At 47.2% G+C, this 16,713-nt stretch overlaps 1 protein-coding gene and 1 long non-coding RNA gene across 2 annotated transcripts in view; one reads left to right on the top strand and one right to left on the bottom strand.

Annotated features, from left to right (window-relative positions):
- Positions 1-395: 395 nt before the first annotated feature.
- On the bottom strand, positions 396-15,721 carry LOC118985901 (uncharacterized). Its single transcript, XR_005066226.1, has 3 exons — positions 15,331-15,721; positions 5,334-5,463; positions 396-606 (listed from the first exon to the last, which is right to left on the bottom strand). It is a non-coding gene; the product is annotated as an uncharacterized LOC118985901 (long non-coding RNA).
- A 356-nt stretch (positions 15,722-16,077) lies between these two features.
- The window catches only part of CHD6 (chromodomain helicase DNA binding protein 6), a 169,964-nt gene continuing 169,328 nt past the window's right edge, over positions 16,078-16,713 (top strand). Inside the window, exon 1 of the mRNA XM_037044086.1 lies at positions 16,078-16,187. The gene's annotated coding sequence lies outside the window, so the exon portion shown is untranslated. The remainder of the gene's footprint in view (positions 16,188-16,713) is intronic.

The raw sequence follows: 16,713 nt of genomic DNA, 5'->3' as shown, positions 1-16,713 counted from the left end.
TGTATCTTGACTATGCTCTTGACAAACCTGTTCCCTTCTGCACTGTTCGTATTGACCAGACTTCCTCGGACTCATAAGCCTGTAGGGTAAAAGGATGCAGTAACCCCTCCACAGCAGCGTGCCAAAATCCCCACACCTCAGGCCCTGGAGAAGCAGAGAACAGGGCAGTTACCATTTGGCAACTTAGTAACACAAATCACTCCGTTGCTCCCCACCCTCCCCGGCCTTCTCCACGCTCATTTCCGGCTCCCAAGGACTGCGAGACAGGCTGGCCTCCCACCAAAGCCTGCAGAAACGGGAGTGGCGCAATGACAAGACAGGATTTTTTCCCCTGTGTACATCAGGAGTTGTCAGACTATGTAGATGTACACATTTTGTTGGGTGAATGGCTTTCATTTAGTTTTTCATTTTAGCTACAAAAGCGATGCCAGGACTATGTGATTTGAGCACTCCATTTCACCTGTCTGTGCTGGATGAAATCAAGTCTCCAGCACACTGTAGTAGCTTACATAGCTCTGAGACAGAGGTTCCGGTGCAGTGTGTTGGCTCAGTCTCCCCAAGGGCAGCGCAGGCCTGCCTTCCTGCAGCTGTGACGAAACAGTGAGCCTGGGGATGGGAGAGAGAAGGGAAGACATCAGGACAGGGCACAAAATAGGCCCTTCATGTTTATTACATACGAGTGTAATGACAGAGAGGGGGCCAGAGTCTAGGCCACAGGACTTCCCAGAGTTGGAGCTGGCACACACGCTAGCACCATTCTCCAGCGGGAGAGCTAAATCCCCACCTGTAATCCATCTGGGTGTGGGTGGGTTTCCACATCATATTTCTTCTAATGAACTTGCCAGTGGAAATCTCCACCTGAATGTTCCTTAGATGCCTAAAACAACGTGTCAACACACAAGTGTGTTCATCTCTACCCCAAACCTACTCCCCAGGTATTTTTTTAAAATATATTTTATTGATTATGCCATTACAGTTGTCCCATTTCCTCTCCCTTCATTCCCCTCCACCCTGCACACACCATTAGTTTATGTCCATGTGTCACAAGTTCTTTAAATTCTATATTTCCCATAGTATTCCTGCCCTCCCCCGTCTATTTTCTACCTACCGTCTGTGCTACTTATTCTCCGTAACTTCTACCCCCTTCTTCTCCTCCCACTCCCCTGTTGCTAACCCTCCATGTGATCTCCATTTCTATGGTTCCACTCCTGATCTAGCTGTCCTCTTGGTTTGCTTTTGTTTTAGGTGTGGCTGTTAATAACTGTGAGTTTGCTGTCCTTTCACATATTTTTTATCTTTTTCTTAGATAAGTCCCTTTAACATTTCATATAATAAGGGCTTGGTGATGATGAACTCCTTAAATTTGACCTTATCTGAGAAGCACTTTATCTGCCCTTCCATTCTAAATGAAAGCTTTCCTGGATAGAGCAATCTTGGATGTAGGTCTTCGGATTTCATGACTTGGAATACTTCTTTCCAGCCTCTTCTTGCCTGTAAGGTCTCTTTTGAGAAATCAGCTGACAGCCTGATGGGGACTCCTTTGTAGGTGACTATCCCCTTATCTCTTGCTGCTTCTTCTCTCCTTCAATTTTTTAAAGACTTTATTTATTTATCTTTAGAGGGGAAGGGAAGGAGAGAGGGAGAGAAATATCAATGTATGGTTGCCTCTCATGCGTCCCCTGCTGGGAACTGGCCTGCAACCCAAGCACGTGCCCTGACTGGGAATTGAACCGAGATCGTCTGGTTCACAGGCCTTCACTCAATCCACTGAGCTACATCAGCCAGGGCCTCTCTCCTTCATTTTAATCTTGGCTAATGTAATTATGACGTGCCTTGGTGTGCTCCTTCTTGGGTCCAATTTCTTTGGGACTCTCTGATCTTCCTGGATTTCCTGGAAGCCTACTGCCTTTGCCAGACTGGGGAAGTTCTCCTTTATTATTTGTTCAAATAAGTCTTCCACTTGTCATTCTTCCTCTTCCCCATCTGGTACCCCTATAATTCAGATATTGGAATGTTTAAAGATGTCCTGGAGATTCCTAAGCCTCTCCTCATTTTTTTGAATTCTTGTTTCTTCATTCTTTTCTGTTTGGTTGTTTCTTTCTTCCTTCTGGTCCACTCCCTTGATTTGAATCCCAGTTTCCTTTCCATCACTATTGGTTTCCTGTGCATTTCCCTTCGTTTCAATTAGTTTAGCCTTCATTTGTTCCTCTAATTTGTGACTAAAATCAAACAGTTCCGTGAGCATCCTGATCACCAGTGTTTTTGAACTGTGCATCTGATAGGTTGGCTATCTCTTGGTCACTTAGAAGTATTGGCTCTGGGGCTTTGAGCTGTTCTTGAGTCATAATGTTTGGTCTGTTTCCACCTGTTATGTATGAGGGACGGAGCCTTAGGTGTTCACTAGGGCAGGGCGACCCAGTCGCTGGGTTGTGATGCTGTATGTGGGGGCGGGGTCAAAGAGGGAACAATGGCGCTTGTTCAGCTCTCTCTCAGATTTAGGTCCCCTCTGCTGCTTCCCGCAAGCAAAATAGGCCCCCCGGGTGCCAGTTCCCCGGTGTGTGGGCTTGTACACCCTCCAGGACCCTGTGGGTCTCTCCAACAAACTCCCTGCCAGCCTGGGAGCCTCTCCCTGCACCTCAACCCTGAGAGTTTTTCCAATTTGTGCTTTCAGGCTTTAATTCCCATCGCTGGGGCCCAACCGTAACGAGGTAAGTCACATGGGGGACAACAGAATCTGGAGAATGCCCACGATTTCCCGAGACCTGAGACCATCCCGCCACAGCCACTGCCGCCCATCCCTCCTCCCCATGTCTCTGACAGAGAGCGAGGCCAGGGATCCTATCTCTGAGGTTGAGGCCTTTTGTTGTGCTGGATGAACAACGTGAGGAATTCTTTCACCTGGCCGGGAGGGAGAACAGACTGACCTGAGAAGAGGACAGTTACCATTTTTGGCTGCTCAGCATCTGAGCACCCATTCTGTTCAGAGGAAACCAGAGCCCAGGACAATGGCGGTGTTTTTCCAGTGGCAGCAGAACTGGCAGAAAGGACCTAACCAGACTGTCCCTGTAATAGGATCTTAGCTGTCTTTTCTGAGGCCAGTTTTCTAGCCTTCCTATCAGTTCTGTGAGATACTTAAGATTCTTCCAAGAAATCCCTTCCTCTTTAGGGTCACTGGCTATGGCTCTGTTGTTGGAAACCAGAGGCCCCACACGGTTTAATTTTTTTCCTCTTCCCATCATGGGCCCCATCCTCACTCCCCACTCCCCACTCCAATGGTGCACAGTGAAGAGCCCAAGGACAAAACAACTGAGCAGGGTCGAGATTTTGAGTTCTGTAGCAGATCTCGACTTACCCACCCACCCCAGTTTTCCCCTGATGGAAACACAGGTCCTAAGTGGGAACAGACCCAGGCCATTTGCCTTCTTAGCCACCTGAGAGGAAGAAAAGGAGAATTTCAAACACAAGTTCAAAGTAAAAGAGGGAGATTAACCCTTAGCCATGTGGCCCCTTTAGTCCTCTGGCCCTGGGCGCGTTGTTATTGGCAGGCCCACTGCTGAGAGGAAGAGGTGGGGAGAGAGGAGCTCTACCTCTCCCTGGAGCCCAGCGGCTGTGGGATGGACAAAAAATGTTTGCTGTTTTTCCAGGCATCTCGTGGTTCCCTGAGAAATGGGTACCATTGCTCTCTGCCTTTGTCACTTCACCATGCTCATGATTTCATGGCTCCTTTCTCTCTCCTTCTAGCTCATGGCTCCTCCTTCCGGTGGGTGTATTGGTTTTTCTTCCCTCTCCCAATCAGTTACTCTCACAGGATCATAGCTCCCTGCCAGGCTCCTTCTGTCTGCCTTGTGGTCTCTTCAGCCTGGTGACTTTGCTGCCCCACTTCTTCTGCTAGCTGCTTTTTCTCTGTGGGTTCTCAAAACTTGAAGCTGCTCTGCTGTTTAAGTCATTCCTTAGATCCCAACTTCCCCAAAGATGGTGTCATTAGATCTGTTGATCATGACTCATGTAGAGAGTCCTGCTCAAGGGGTAGGATCTATAACCACTTTGCTCAGAGGCTAAAGGTATGGCAAACACACAGAGCTCATGGAGTCCACACTGACCCAGGATTTCAGACTCTCCTTGGACAAACCTAGTGCGTCCTGTCCACTCCTAGGTGTGTTCCTTCTCCTGTGCTCCTGAACTCAGTGGACATTCTGCTGTTCTGCTATAGAGATCTGGTCTTCAGAATGAAGTCCTCTCCTGTAACCTACCTTGCCAGCTTCATCTCCCTTTACCACCTCTGTACCACAGCCTCTTGAACTTTTCAATCAGTAATTCTTTTTTTAAACTTTTATTTTTAGAGGAAAAGGAAAGGAGAGAGGGAGAGAAATATCAATGTATGGTTGCCTCTTGTGTGTACCCTGCTGGGAACTGGCCTGCAACCCAGGCATGTGCCCTGACTGGGAATTGAACTGCGATCGTGTGGTTCGCAGGCCCGCGCTCAACCCACTGAGCTACGCCAGGCAGGGCTCAATTGGTAATTCTTAAAGTGAAGTCTGCTCTCCCAATCCTCTGGCTAATGCTGTCTCCTTTCAACCACAGTCCACACAAGGGAGCTTTGTTTCAACTGCTTTGTCTCTACTTGTATTTTCTTTGTTCTACAGAGCCCAATCTGGAATGCTTTAACATTCTCATCTGCTGGACCAGGAACCCTGTGCAGTGAGAATGATGACTTAGTCATTTTGGGGGCTGGTCTAGAGTGGGGGGTCAGTGAGTATTTAAAGACCAGCTCAGCAATGGCCCTCAAACATCCTTACCCTAGAGCACAGAACACACATCCCTTATTATCTGGTCCAGCAGCTCGTCCTGCTCCAGCTTATTACCTGGTCCGGGTAGGCAAAAATGAGGGTCCTGGAGATAGCCCGGTGGGGTCTCCTGGTCCTTCCCCTGTGCCAGAGACTTCTTCAGAATGGGTTTGTGAGATCGGCTCTGAGAACACTTCTGCCCAAAAGAGTAGTAACAGCTAAGAAGATAGTTGTGATGTAGGTGGTCCTTTGCCTGGCCTGCCTGGAACTTTAGGCTGCCTGGCTGCTCCAAGTGCCTCTCTGTGGAATGAGCTAATTTCCTCTTGTTCTGTTGATTTTGCTCATGATGATGATGCCATAGGCATCTCGGCCCAAGAGAGACTTGCTGATTTGTCAGCTAACATGCTTGAGGTGGTGTAGGAGGCGGGCAGAACAGTGGGGGACCAAGTTGGATCTGGAGTTTGAGTATAACGGTCATGAGGAGGCCTGGCCTTATGTTCATAGGACCGTGGTGATAGCCAGAGGCTTAGGACCTGGTCCTGAACTTACCCTGGGAATATGTCCGGGCTGGGGAAACTCGGCCCACTCAGGTAGGGTTTAAGAGGTTGCAGGGTTCTCAGTAAAGTCCAGGCTCGGAGACTCTCCCACCAGGCAGCCAGAATTAGTGGTGGGGGTCCAGCTGGCAGGTAAAGCAAAGCAAGAGTTATATTAGACCCTCATGGCAAGATAGACATGGGAACCAATCTTCATAGAAAGTTGGAGAAGATAGCAAATTACTCAAAGAAATGAATCCAAGCGAGACCTAACGCAGGTCTCTGCGCTGGGCACTGGAGATGCAGACATGACTGAGTATGCTCTCTGCCCTGGAGGAGACCCCTGTTTGAGTTTGGTGGGGCACCCAGACTTACAATTTAAGTGGTCAAAGTCACCAAAGAGTGTTGACCTTTATAGCTTGGCCAGGAGGATAAAGTTTCATAACATACAGCATGGGAAAGGCTATCCCTAATGTCGAATTGCTGGCTTGGGGTAGCATGGGCTGAAACCGCTTTACATTTCAATCTTCTGAGTCTCACTGCTCTAAGTTGCTTGTTATGTGTCTTCCTATGAAGACTTGGCTTCCCACATACATGTGAGCCCAGGGAGAAAATACACTGATCACACAGACCTGAGTATTGTAACCCTTTCAAAAGCCCTATTTCTTATTGAAAATTAATTGACTGTGATCTGACTTGTACATTTGTCTAATGAGTTTGGTTAGTGTGAATCTGCCCTAGAGGTGAATCTGTTCTCAGCACTAACAAAATCAGGTTTCGAAGCTGTTAAGTTTGAGAGTCAGACTCTGGGCTGTGTTAATTCATCCAGACCTTTTCAAGAAATGTCAGTCTTATCCCATCTTCTTAAAGATAAACCCCAACATTTCCATGGCTGGGCATGTATCCTTCTCAATAATGAGTAGTGGAGGTGACTATGCCCATAACTAACAATAACTAGTACGTTATACCTATCTCCTAATGAAGCATTTTTAGAAGCCTGGAACTGTTCTTAGCACTTTTAATGAATTAATAGACAATTTATGTGATACAAACAATCTTAGTTTCTAATTTACAGACTCAGAAAAGGAAGCCCAGAGAGACGGAGTAACTCGACCAAAGTTACGAAATCAGAATATGGTGCTGCCGGTATCTGAACCCTGGACCATCTGCTTTCCTCTGCACTTGTGTTTGTAAGAGCTGATCATGACCCCTTCTTGACACCTCTCTATAGCTTACAGATCTCCGCTGTTAACTCACTATTCCAAAAATAAGTTGAAAACCCCTTTCCCACTAATTTCTTCATTTCTTTCTGAACTTTCAGTTCTTCAGCATGAAATTATGCACATGAGTACCCTGTGGGTAACTCACAGGGACCTCCTGCCAAATCTCTCTTCCCAGGAAGTGTAGGCCTCCATTCTTCCATTAGCTTCATGACTGCTGTGTCCAATTTAAAATATAAAGGGTTTCTTGTGCATTGTCTTACAGCCAGCGGCAGCAGCAATAGGCTGACACATTCCACACCAGGTCTTGGGCCTCAAGGAAAACGTCTTTCCTTCACCGGTTTCCAAAGTGTGGATTTAGCTCTTTGTTCTCTGAATGTGAATACAGAACTTTACTTACCAGTTTCAGATGGTTTAGTAATGCTCAGATAACTGACCAGTCTATAATTGAAAGGAGTTATTTAGAGGATACAAAAATGCTGTGCAAATTTGTCTTAGGTGGTGCTATTTTTATGAGGGCTAGAAAGTGGTCTGTAGACAGAAAAGTGGAAAATAGAAGGGGAAACTGCATTGTGCCTCAGGAAGAAACAAAAGAGAGAAACCTGGAAAGAAAGACGGGAAATTAATCATTGATCATCATTTGCTGTTACCAGTCATCATGCTAGATGCTTCATTTACATATCATTATGCTTAATCGCCACAACCACCCTGGGACATACGCTTACTGCATCCATTTCACTGGACCAGAAAACAGACTCAGAAAGGTTAAGGAACCCGACAAAGGCACACAGCTAGTTGATGCAGAGCTGGGACTTCGGGTGCCGCTCTCTCGGGTACAGAAAGGATGACGAGATCGCAAAACTCAAACTGAAGCCTAGCAGATAACTGCCAAGGTCAAAGTGAAACTACCTGGGGATGAGCGGGCAGAAGAGTGACAGAAAAGGCTGTGAGAGCTGTTCATCAGAGGTGTGGTTTCTGGATCTGTCTGCCTGGAGCAGGGCAGGGGCAGGTGGCTGGAGCTGGCACTGATGGAGATCAGGGTGGGAGACGCCTAGCGGGCCTCACCGAGTCACAGAGGCTGCTGGTTCCAGGACCACTGAGTGTGGAGGATCTGAGTTAAGGCAAAGAGGTAGCTGACCTGGCCCAGAGACCAGGGCTCTGATCCTCTCTAGGGTGGTGGGAGACTTGAACTCAGTGGGTGGCTCTTCCCTTCAAGGGGAGTACTGTCCTGGTCAAAGTCTGCCATCAGTAAAGCCAGACTTAGTTGCCAGGGTATCAATAATGCCCCAGCAGCCCATCAAAAGCTTTCCTGATGACTTGAATGGGAGTTTTGCCACAGGAAGGTTCCAATCCATTCAAAAAAGCACTTAAAAAACCCCCCACACTTTCTATGTGCCAAGCCTGACTTAAAGGATGGGGATAAAATGGTGCACAAAAAACTTGGATCCCTGCCCCCGTGGAGCCGCCATCCAGTGGAACAGACATATCCTCGTCACATGGTCATACAAATAAATGTAAAGCTAAAGTTTAACAAGGGCCCCAAAGGGAAGGGACACAACAGTGTGAGCATATTTTATGTAAGGCTTCCCTGAGAAGGCAGTGCTTGTGCTGTGAGGCAGGGAATGAGTTGAAGGGAATTACTTGAAAGAAGAGCATTGCATTCCAGATAGAGACAGCACCCAGCTTTGTGCTCACTTTATAGTTCATCTGGAAGGCTCCCTTTCTAACTGGGAACTTCCCTACTGGCCAACAGTCCACATTTCTTATCAAAGACAGTACTTCTGTCATTAAGAATAAAATAGAAAATAGCATAGACAGTAGGTAGAAAATAGATAGGGGGGGAGGGCAAGAATAGTAGGGGAAATAGAGAATCTAAAGAACTTGAGACATGTGGTCATAAACTAAAGGGGGGATGGTGGGGGAGGGGTGTGCAGGGTGGAGGGAAATGAAGGGGGGAATAGAACAACTGTAATGATATAATCAATAAAATATATTTTTAAAAAAAGAATAAAATATCAATCCATCTGTGGTCTACCCACACACCAGACAATCATTAATCTATCCACGTATCTATACATCTATCCACATTCTATCTCTCCATGTGTTTCTATATCAACTTATCTGTCAATCCTCCTCCACCCACCCATTTGTCTATTCATTTACCCATGTGTCCATCCATTAATTTATTTATTCATGAGCCCATGTATTCATTTATCTCTCTGTGACATAATAAGAAATATGTTTGGTCCCTACCTCCAGTTTCTGGCGCAGCCCTCCTAAAACCCCTATAATTTCCTCGGGTGAGAGTTAAAAAAAAGAGAGAAAGAGATGACAAATAGGTTTTACACTGCAAGCCATTCCCAGCTGGCCCTCTTCAGTACAGCAGGGACAATGTATGAGCTTGAATCTCAACCCATGGAGATCACAGAGCCCTATCTTGGAGGACAGCTACCATGCTTTACTTCAGGAAAAACATGGGAATTAGCTACTTAATTTTTTAAACATAATGCTTTCTTCCTAGAAGGTAAAACAACATTGCTTCTTTTATGGTCAGTTTGCAGGTGGTAGCCCGTCTAACTCACACAGTAACGCTGATGGTAGAATTACACGTAAGGGGAAGCATTCCAAAGCATTTTGAGGCTTGGTGAAAAGCCTCAGCTTAGGCAAGTTTTTATGGCTAAAATTGCCTAACGGTTGCTGCAGGAAAGTATACTGCTGAGTGAGAATGAAGGATTTATGGAGCTGTTTCAGGGCAAGATAACCAGTGATTAAAAAAAAATCCTGTCCAAGAACATTTGAGGTGTGACTTTCCATAAATCATAGTTACTGACAGCATCTCAGATTTTTAAAAATCAAAATTGTAGTACTGTATGCATGGGCGGGAGAGCTCTGCAGCACTCTAAGAGTTAAATCAATCAGTTTAATACCTAAGGGATGGAGACTGTATATCAGCAGAAGGCACTCTAAGACAGGTCTTCAGACCAAAGACAAGAAGAACAGAGATTGACTTTAGTCCAGTTAATGGAATTAGCATGTTTCAAAAAGAACAAGTCAACAACAGAACCTGGGGAAAGGGAGCCAGAGGAAAGGATATAATAACGCTGGAGTAGTGAACCATTTGTTGAGTAGTTACCATGTGCTAAGTAGTTTGTATGAATCATTTAATCCATACAATAACACTATTTTGGGAATCAAGAAACTGAGTTAAGTGACTTTCCTAAGGTCACTAGTGGTAGAGCTGGGATTTGAACCAGATTGCTCAGGTTCCAGAGCCTGTGGGGTTGACTGTTCTTATCTAGTTTTTTCCTGGGGAAGGGTGCTTTTGGCAGGCCACTGGCTACACACTCGTTTATTTATTCTTTGAGAGTTACATCCATACACCGTGGGTCACTGTTTGGAATCTTTCTCAGTGGCAAATCATAGACACATGATTTTTGAGCTGTAAGGAAGAATAGAACTGATATTGTTCACTCTCCTTCTTTTGTATCTATAAGTTTATTTTTGCAAACTGCCATGCACCCCTCTCTACCAGCTCTGGGGAATAAGGCCCATGATCAAGCAGATGAATTCCATTTGGGGCAGTAAGTGAGATGTGATTCGAAAGAGATGCAGTTGATTTTCTTATGTGGCTTGTTATATGAGTCATGGTCTAATCAGAAAACAAAACACTCTGAGAGGTTAAAACGAAAAAGATTGAGGACAAATACGCCTGGGATCAGCACACCAATAAACTATTCGAGAACTGTTTGTGAGGGGAGCATTATGGGAAATAAGTGTACGGCTTCACAAGACATTACTTGGAAGGACAAAATTCACTGGGGTGATGTGAAATCATATCGCACTTCAGATCTCAGCTCATGGGCAGCTTTCCGGACCTCCGTGGCCAAGGCAGATTCTTCCGGCATGGGCTGGCACAGCGCCAGTACCCTGCCTTTACGACACTTACCTGCTGTGATGTTTGCTTGCTATCGTGGTTTGAACGATTATTTGACTAATGCCTGTCTCCTCCAAAGACTGCTAGGTTCGGGCAGGGTTTGTGCTGAATTTCAACCACTGTTGTATTCCTAGAACCCTTGTCAGTCATAGGCGCTCAATAAAAATCCTTTCAATGAATGTGTTCAGTTCGAAGCATCATCTCTTCAGGCACTTACCCAAGAGAAATGAAAACATATGTCCCCTCAAAGATGTGTACGTGAACGTCCGTAGCAGCAACGTTCATAGTAGCCCCAAAGTGGAAACAGTCCGACTGTCCAGGAGTTGTTGAGTGGATAAACAGAAGTGGTGTATCCATACAAGAAAGACCGTTCAGCAATAAAAAAAAAGAATGAATTGACAATACATTCCACTACATGGATAAACCACAACGATGTGATGTGAAATGAAATAACCCAGACACAAATGACTACATATTACACTATAGTGTATATATGAAATTTCTAGAACAGGCAAGATCACAGAGAAGAAAGCAGATCAATGGTTGCCCGAGCCTGGGCTGAAATGAGGGTTGACTACAAATGTGAAGAAGAGAACTTTTGGGGGTGACGCAAATGTTCTAAAACTGAGTGATGGTTGCGAACCTGTACAAATTTACTAAAAATCATCAAACTATACATTTGCAATAGGTGAATTGTATGGCATATGACTTATACCTCAATAAAGCTGTAAAATGTTTTTTAAAAATCCATCTCCTTACTTAGTTATTTTGTCCCAACTTATTTTCTCTGGAACATTATTTCTGTGGGAAATTGTGCCAGGCTGCTAGCTGAATCTTTCAACTCTTTGATGACAGAACCTCAATTTTCAACTTGGCACATAGCCTATTAAAATAGAATAGTATATTTCCCAGCCTCCTTTGCAGCTTGGTGTGGCCATGTGACAAGTTTTGGCCAATGAGACATAAGTAGAAGTGCTGTGTAATATTTCCACGAAGGCGGCTTAAGGGATATGACTCGGCTCCACTTTTTCCATTTTGCCTTCCCATTTCTCCTTCCAAGGGTGTATGGACTGGTGCTTCAGCAGCCATCCTGGACCGTAGAAAGGAAAGGTGAGGATGGCAGAGCAAAAATACTAAAGCCTGGATTCACAATCCCAGAGCTGCCATACCGCTCTTGAACTACTTGCTTCCCAGTTTTCTTTAATGCAAGACAAAAATACACTTCGATCTTATTATGTCCTTGTATTTCTTGTTTTCTGTTCTATGTAGGCAAATCTAATTCAACTGCCAGTTTTAATAGGTATTAAATGAAAAGGGGGTTCTGTGGTCAAATCATTTTGAGAACCCTTATGTTAACGTTTCATAGATTTCACTGAGAACTATTATGTTACACTTTAACAGACTTCATTAATTCTCCGTTTTTAATATGCTACTGAGCAATAGGAAGGGGCGAGAGTATGCACAACTTACCTAGCCAACTTGACCCCCAAACCTCTTTTTAATGGAGCATCTCATGGGATGACTTGGGGCAAAGGGAAATGTTGCTTTCAAAAATCCATATTTATGCTTCCTCCTTTTTAAGCCGTCCTTCTTCGAGGCTGCTAAAGAGATTTTTCTGAAACACAAAGCTGACATCACATCCCTGTCTGAAATCCTTGAATGAGTCCTGTAGGATATAGTTCAAACTCCTTCCTGTAATGAGTAAGGCCTTTTGTGATCTTGCCCTTGTCTTCTCTCTAGCCTCACCCCAGCCATCTCCCTCTCACATCATCAATCATTTGCACTGTTGAGAGCTATGTATGCCCTCCCTAGTCTCTTCAGTCTTCACATTCCATGCCCCTCTGAATGCAACACCACTTTCTGCCTGCCCCCTTGCCTGACATCCTCCCTCTGATCCTTTAAGACCAGGCTCAAGTTATCAGCTCATTTACAGACTTTGAGCAATGCCTACTATGTGTTGGGCATCACACCAACACTTGGGTTACAAAGCCACATAAACATGATCCTTCCTGCCCCTAAGGGACACAGAAATAAATGAAGTTAGACAAGCACTGTATTAGTGTGCTAAGAGCTGTGGCAAACAACCTTCATATTTCAGTGACTTGACACTGACACTTTATCTATCTCTTATAGCACAGTCCACTGCAGGGGGCACAGGGTTCTGCTCCATGCAGTCTGCCAGGGACCTAGGCTCGCTCCACTGCCATTTTCTGGGGCCTCTAAGTACTCTGCTGGGTATCTTTGCATCTGGCCGGCAGACAAAGAATGGAGGAAGGTTTGAGGATCACACAGGAGGTCTTAGGGGATGCCCAGAAATGGGATATACCTATCACTTCTGTCCAAATTTCATTACCCAGAGCTTGGTCACGTGGGCTTACCTGATTACTGAGAAATATAGTTTTGCTAGGAGCCTAGGAGGAAAATGAAATGGGCTGATGATGAAAATAGCCTTTTCTCTGCCACAGATAAATAAAATAAATAAGAACAAGAAATAATGGAGGAAACAGACAAGTGAATGGGGGCAGGAAGGCAATGTGGTCAGGCAAGAAGGTAACTTGTGTTTATGGAGTTACCAGCAGAATGTTTTAGAACTGCTGGAAGCCCTTCTGTGGCTCTCCTTCAGAGCTCTTAAGGATTTGCTCTCCTGGGGTCTTTTCTGAACATGGACACACCATATGGTACAGAAAGTTGTGCATCACTGGTGTTACCTGCCCGACCTTCAGAGCCTCTTAGTGTCAACCATCTCTTGTTCCAGCAGTCGCTGTGGCATCCATCCAGCTCTGCTTGTGCTCAGACACAAGTGGCATTCTAATAAGGCTTCACCTCGTGGCCCTGAGTTTTGGGACACCACAGAACCCCACTTGGCACCTATGCGTGAACAACTGGAGTAAATCTTTAGCCAATGGGAGATGAGCTGGTAGATAAATTTCCTTCCCTTCTCCCTCTCACAGGCTGCATACCAAGACTCATTTTATGTGGCTTCTCAGAGGATGATCCCTTGAGCGGAAGCAGGCAGCCACCCTTAGTGGAGGCCAGATGAGTAACCACTCTGTCCTTGGGCTTTTGTCTCTTAGACCTGCCTGAGAATCAGGCTCTGCATTCTGGTGAACCCAGGCCAAGACACCTCCATGAATGGGTACAGCTAGAAGCCAGTTGGCTGTCTCTGTTTCCCCTCCAGTGCCCACCCACAGGTCCCTGGGAGCCATGGAAATATTTTAAGGGACAGATTCCAATAACCCTGCTCAGTTCTGCCATCTTGACGGTTTAAGCCTGCTATCTCTCCTGAACACAGATTCCAGATCTTTCCTTCGCTTGTACCTGTTCCATTCATTTGAGAATCATGTACTCCTACTGATTTACTTAGTGACATAATGTTTGTATCTCTGCGTGTTTAACTTATTACATGCTACTGACTTTTGTTAAGTATAGGAACAGGCATTACTGACAAGTCTACCGTCTCCCTCCCTCCAGCTGCCACACATCCTAATGCTGTTTCTTGCCTCTATGCCCTGGCATACACATTGTGCTCCCTGTGTCTTGGTCCCATTCCTCTCCAGCCAATTTATTTCATCTTTTGTGGGCAAGGGACTTGATTGTGCAAAGGGAGGGCCATGTAGGACTCCTAATATAGGACGCTGTCTCTGATATAACTCTGCACCTAGCCCCTTTCCAGAAACGAAATTGCACAAACCTGAGCCACACGATCACTCGAGAATTTTAGTTCCCTTGATCCTGATGTTCACTTGGAGAGGCTGTGGCTACTAGCTGCCTGGTCCTGCTTTAGCCCCTGCAGCAGCTGGGTGGGGAGGGCAAGTGTTGTCCCTGTGAGGCAGGGAGGGATAAGCAGCTCTCTGCATACTCACTCACCAACTCACCAACAGCTTTGCCACAGGATCCCTGTGTAAATCTCCATCTTGTCCTCAACTGGCTTATGAGTTCCCTGAGGATTGGAATGTTGTCTGCATTATTTCATGCTATATCCCTTGTGTCTAGAATAATACCTGGAACACAGTTGGTGCTTAGTAAATATTTAAGGAAGAAAGAAGAGGAAGGAAGGATCGTGAGCCTTTTGGGCCAGCCTTGAGTCCAATGAGACAGACACGTGCACAGATGAGGTAGACAGGTGTCAGGGGGCTGCTATCTCGGCATTTTCAAACTGGTGAAATCTTTGGTCTCTGCCAAGAAGAGAAGTGGTCCTTAGAAGAGAGTTAGGAGAACAGACTGAAAACCACAGGAAAGTTGAGGTTTCAAAGACACTAAAAATATCCTCTCTCTGGGGGTGCAGAAAGGCTCTGCTAAAGCGTTTACAGCTACCCCTGATGAAGGCAAATCATGTTCATTTTAAATGTATCTGACAAACTGCTCTTGAAATCATCAGGACTCAGATCATTGCTACTTCCACTAAGATAAATTGAGCCTCTACAGTCAGAATCCAACCATTTTTTTAAAAGTGGGTGCTAAGGAAACACCCATGGTAAGGGCAGGCAGGGGTGAGGGGTTAGGTCCTAGCACAGGGGCATTCATGGGATTCACAGTATTCAGCCACACAGGGCAAACCCCTTCCCTCCCTGCCTCCTTCTGTTTTCTTTATAACATTTTTCACTGTCTACCTCTCGTATTTATTTATTTATTGTCTTTCTTTCCCATTACCCCCCCTACTCCTTGTTGTCTTTGTTCCATTGACTGTTGTATTCCCTGTCTTCGATTAACGCCTGGCATTTAGTGGACACTCAAAAATTAGCTGCTAACGAAGGAATTAAAAAAATGTTAAACAATTAGCTGAAACTCTGCCATATGCTGGGCCCTGTCCTTGAGGATGCTAAAAGGATGGTACGGGAAAGAGGCCTGAAAATACATACATCATAGATGGACACCTGGTCTTACGGAGGCATATCCAAGGCGCTACGGGATCCCCGGGACTGGAAAACTTCCAGGGGTGTGCGAGGGGCCTAGAAAGAAGCCGGTCGACTATCAGGAGCGCCAGAGACCCAGGCGGAGCGGCAGAACATGCGGCAGGAGACTCAGCATAGGACTCATCGGCTCTTCGCTAGGCTTCTGGACACCTTTCCTCGCTCTGAGAGACCCTCGCCTCTTCTCGATTCTGTCTGCGGGACCTCGGTCCCAGCGGAATCTCTCTATCGCGTAACCCCAGCCACATCCTTTCCAATCCCCGGAGACACTAGCCTCGGGTGTCCCAGATGGCTAGCCCGCTACCTGCGCGACCTCCACCTGCTGGGTGAAGCCCGGCCCGCCTCGTGCGCTCTCCAGGTTCCCGCCCCCTGCCTGCGATCTGTAGTGTGCAGGACCCCGCCCCGCCCCCTAGGCCCCCTGGACCCCAGCCCCGCCCCTCCCCCGTGGCCCTGCCGCTGTGTCCCGGGGGGCGGGGCCGCGCGCAGCAGCGTCTCCTAGGCGGGGGGCGCGAGGCAGGGGGCGGGGCGTCTTCAGCGTCGGCCAATCCACGCAGCGCTCACAACCATGCAAATATGAGCACAATGGAGCGAGCCCATCACTCGCCCCTGCAAGCAAGCTTGAAATGGGCTTCTACCTGAGCGGCAGCCAGACTGACCAATGACTCTATGTTTTGGGCTGGCGAAGCCCAATGATTTGGCAAGGAAGGCGGGCCTGAGCCGGGTTAGGGTGTCCTTGCAGGGTGTCTGAGCTAAACTTCACCAAATAATAGCTGTTTGTATTTTGGCTGCTGCAGGAGCCATTTTAGGTAAGTTCTTCTCTTAACTTTTTATTTTCCTCCCCGGTCTTGGGGGGCTGGCCTTGTCCGCGGGTCCTCGGCCCCGCCCCGCCGGCCGGGCTGGGGTACCTCTATGAATGGAGTCGGGATGAGGGGCTGTGGCGGTGCCGAGGCCCGACTGGGCCGGGGTCCGAGCGGGGCCGGCGGCGGACGGCCTGGAGGAGGGCAGGCGGCGGCCTGAGGCCTGAGGAGAGGGGGCCGGGCGCCGCCGCGCCTCGCTCGCGCTCAGGCCGCGCTCCGGCTGGGCGGCCGTCCTTGGGAGTGCGCCGCTGCGGACCGCGCGGAGGGGCGGGGGTCCTGGCAGCCCCCGACCCTAGGCCTGACGGGCGGGGGCGGGGCGTGGGGAGGACCCCACGGGACGGGTCGAGGAGGGAACCCCCAGCCCGGCCGCGCCAAGCCTTGTGTGTGTGTGGGGGGGTGACCGCTATTCCGCCGCCGCCCCCGCGCAGAAGTTGCTCTATTGGCGTCCTGCGTCGGTTTGCAGGGGTGGAGGAGG

This window comes from Sturnira hondurensis, unplaced genomic scaffold, assembly GCF_014824575.4.
Source record: "Sturnira hondurensis isolate 20B ecotype Veracruz unplaced genomic scaffold, ASM1482457v3 Scaffold0004136, whole genome shotgun sequence".
Lineage (NCBI taxonomy): Eukaryota > Metazoa > Chordata > Mammalia > Chiroptera > Phyllostomidae > Sturnira > Sturnira hondurensis.
This window is presented reverse-complemented; position numbering and strand designations above follow the sequence as displayed.